General features: G+C 48.4%; 1 pseudogene; it reads left to right on the top strand.

Moving 5' to 3' along the window:
- The first annotated feature begins 345 nt into the window (after positions 1-345).
- On the top strand, positions 346-3884 carry LOC121549406 (annotated as a pseudogene).
- The last annotated feature ends 395 nt before the right edge of the window (positions 3885-4279 follow it).

Here is a 4279-nt window from a genome sequence, read left to right as displayed (position 1 = left end):
GGGGTGGGGGGAATGTGTAATGTATCTGGATGCCAGATATGCTGTGCAGTATGTTTTTCTTTTCAGCATAGGAAGCACAGGAGGAAACAGAGGTGGCACTCTATAAGATCAGTAGAGGGTTTACTCAAGAGCTTTTATTAGAGAAGCATCAGACATAGCTTAACAATCTCAAGGGTCGAACAGGAAGAATAGGGTTGGTGACTATAAGAACACGTTCTGCACTGGCTGTCTATCTTCTCTCCCAGTTGTGTCTCAGTAGACATGAGGTGCTTCTGTCTGCTGCTGCTCGCTCTGGGCGTGTGTGAAGCTGCCCGTGGACGGGAGTGGGCTCACCATGGGGCCTCAATGTTCGCCGACCTGACCCCCCGCGAGATGTGCGACGTCCGGGACTACCTGCAAGGCAAGCCAGAGCTGGGTCTGACAGCTGCCCGGGGCAAGTCCCTGAAAAAGAACAGCATTCTGCTGATGGAGCTCCACCTGCCCCGCAAGCACGAGGCCCTGATGGCCCTGGACCGGGGCCAGGACAAGCCCACGCGCCAGGCCAGGGTGGTGGTGCAGTTCGGGAACCAGGCCCAACCCAACATCACAGAGATCATCGTGAGTCCACTTCCCTTCCCTACTTCGTACAGGAGGAAGACCTTCAAGGGAGACAGACCCATTCGGTTTGAGTCAAGACCCATCACAGTGGCTGAGTACTCGCACATCATCGACATTTTGCAGAAGATCACCGCCAAGGTCCACAAGGTCCTGTTTGAGACCACGGGGGGATTTTCCTTCCACAACTGCACCGACCGGTGCCTGACGTTCTCTGACATTGCACCCCGTGGTTTGGAGTCGGGTGAGAGGAGGACCTGGATTATGCTGCAGAAGTTCGTGGAGGGCTACTTCATCCATCCTGTGGGCTTTGAGGTCCTGGTGAACCATAAAGAACTGGACCCTGAGTGCTGGACAAGGTGTGGTACAATGGCCAGTACTTTGACAACGTGGAGGAAATTGCGGAGTAATACGAGAAAGGAACGCTGGAGAAAGTCAAGCTTCCTGACCATGACGAAGAGGACTTGTTCTCCACTTACATTCCCCGCGGGCACAGCAACACCCGCACCGACATCCACGGTCCCAAACTGGTGGAGCCCCAAGGCCCTCGCTACCACGTGGATGGGAACTTTGTGGAATATGCTGGCTGGTCCTTCGCCTTCCGTGTCCGCTCCTCCGCCGGCCTCCAGATCTTCGACCTGCGCTTCAACGGAGAGCGCATCGCCTACGAGGTCAGTCTCCAGGAGGCCATTGCCTTCTATTCGGGCGACATCCCCGCTGCCATGCAGACCAAATACATTGACGCCGGCTGGGCCATGGGCACCCTGGACTACGAGCTGGCGCCTGGCATCGACTGCCCCGAAATCACCACCTTTCTAGACCTGCACCATTACTACGACACGGACAAGCCTGTACGTGACAAGAACGCCCTGTGTGTGTTTGAGATTACCACGGGGATGCCTCTGAGGAGGCACTTCAACAGTAACTTCCAGGGGTTGCTACAACTTCTTCGGGGGTCTGGAGAACCATGTGCTGGTGCTTCGTACCACCTCCACCGTCTATAACTACGACTACATCTGGGACTTCCTCTTCTATCAGAACGGAGTGATGGAGTCCAGGGTCAGTGCCACCGGTTACATCCACGCCACCTTCTTCACGCCTAACGGACTCCACTACGGCTCCAAGGTGTATAACTACGTACTGGGCAACCTGCACACGCATGTCATCCACTACAAGGTTGACCTTGATATTGCTGATGAGTTCTGTTCTATTAATCTGGTAGCGTGGTTATGTCATTCAGGATTCTGGAACCACATTTAGTAAATACTGTGATTGGTTGCTGATTATCTGTAAAGCTACAAAGTTCTGTATATATGTACATACAGCTGTATATAATAACAAATGGGTTAGTATGCTTTCAAAATAGAAAAATAAATAAAATACCAAAGCAATAAGGTGAGAATGTTCACATGTACAGGCTTGTGTTCTAGCCCCTGTTTGATCTGACACACTTCTAGGGAAGTACATGAGATTCTTAAAGGTATTTTAGACACTTGGTCCAACATTGCATTATGAGTGTTGCTCCTAGATGGTTTATGATTGTTGCTCCCAGCCAAATACAATAACATGAGATTATGTCAGCCATTGTGGTGAATCATTGACAAGAAACACAAAATACAACTGATAAATCACATGTGAAATGATATGCCTAGTCTGTGAGTTGCAGAACATTAGTGCCTAGGTCCACTGCATTTGAACTCAACAAAGGGCAATAAAGGGAGGTTTTAAATGCATTAACAATTTAATCAAAATTCTTCTTTCGAAAATTGCTGAATTGAAATGGAATTAACCCAACCCTTCTTGACCCCAACCCTGCTTGACACCGTTAATATGATTGCTTTTGTCAAACGCTCCAGGTCGGGAGAACAGCCTTGAGTCGATGAACATCAAGTACGTGAACTTCACCAACCCCCGTGGAGCCATAAACATTTCGTCGTCCAATCCAAGCTCGTCAAGACGCAGCACCAGACGGAACGCAGCGCTGCCTTCCGCTTCGGCAAGAAGTTCCCCCCCGCTACATGCACTTCTACAACCCTAACGAGAAGAACAAGTGGGGCCACCAGAAAGGTTACCACATCCAGTACAACTCCCACGCCAACAGCCCCGGGGCTGGAGAGAGGAGAACGGCATCAGCTGGTCCAGGTAACAACAACAACACACAGCTAGTTAAAGTAATTGTTCACCCTAAAATCATTGTTTATCGGATGTTTTCACACCTCAATCAACTTCAGTTCATCCCGCGCCATCTGTTGAGTAGCTCCCACTGTAGACAGAGGAAATCTGCAGGCCACAACCAAAAAATGAAAAGGGAAAGATTGGCACCATCTAATCATATAGTGGGGTAGTATGGGTACTATCCCTTTAAAGCTGTGATAGGCGAAACGGCGCCACTGGCCGCTCCAGGCGCATTTGTTATTGTTTTTTGTTTGGAGGAAATAAGCATCCAGCAACGTGGTAAAAAATCATCGTAGTACATACTCTGCTGTTCTATCGCGCATGCAATGATCTGCAATGATTTCCAAAGAAAGAAATGGAGGGTTTCAGATTATTATTATAACAACTGACATCTACTGTCATCTACTGTCAGACAGTTCCGATTCAGTCTGAAGTGCACTACATATGATCTGTACTGGTGAGAGAGGCTTTATCTTCCTCCGTAGATACCCGTTGGCTGTGACCAGACACAAGGACAGTGAGCCCACCAGCAGTAGAATCTACAATCAGAACGACCCCTGGGAGCCTGTGGTCTCCTTCGAGGACTACATCCGCAACAATGAAAACATCACCAACCAGGTGAGACCTGTTGCTACCAATAACTCAACTCACTCTCAGACTCAAAATAGCAGCTTCTCTACCCTGGATGGCATTAATGTGTATAATTCACAGGTTACGGAACTGTAATTGTATAATAACTCAATAATAAATTAAATCAATCAATTAATCAAACAGCCTGTCTTCTGTGTAGGACCTGGTTGCCTGGGTAACGGTGGGCTTCCTGCACGTGCCCCACTCAGAGGACATCCCCAATACGGCGACGCCCGGCAATGCCGTGGGCTTCTTCCCGCGTCCCTTCAACTTCTTCGACGAGGACCCCTCTCTGGCATCCCACAGTACCGTCATCGTCCGGCAAGACAAAGAGGGCAAACCCAAGATGGACCCCAGAGGTCGTAGGTCACTGTGTGACTGACAGGCCTTTCTTCTACGCAGGAGCCTGAGGGACTGGCGTGACTGACAGGAAAGACACAAAATGGAGGTTCCATCCTTGGTTCTGAGTGGTGCCAAATTCATGTGCACTGACACTTTTAAATTGAAAATCATGTAAATTTCAAAAGAATGTATTCTAAATGCAAAATAATGTATTCTGACACAGGCATTAACAAAAGTCATATTATGTTGATATCGTACCTGTTTAGATGTGAAAGAATAACAATGTTTTTTTAAATGAGTATGCAAATGTATTGCAACAATTTACCATTCCTATCCATAGGCACATTTCAATAGAGACCCTCTTAAATAATAACTCACAAACACGTTTTGTCATTGGACATATAGTCCTGTGTAGCTCAGTTGGTAGAGCATGGCGCTTGCAACGCCAGGGTTGTGGGTTCGTTTCCCACGGGGGGCCAGTATGAAAATGTATGCACTCACTAACTGTAAGTCGCTCTGGATAAGAGTGTCTGCTAAA

The sequence above is a fragment of the Coregonus clupeaformis genome, chromosome 34, assembly GCF_020615455.1.
Source record: "Coregonus clupeaformis isolate EN_2021a chromosome 34, ASM2061545v1, whole genome shotgun sequence".
Lineage (NCBI taxonomy): Eukaryota > Metazoa > Chordata > Actinopteri > Salmoniformes > Salmonidae > Coregonus > Coregonus clupeaformis.
The sequence above is the reverse complement of the archived record's forward strand: the minus strand, read 5'-3'. Positions and strand labels throughout refer to the sequence as shown.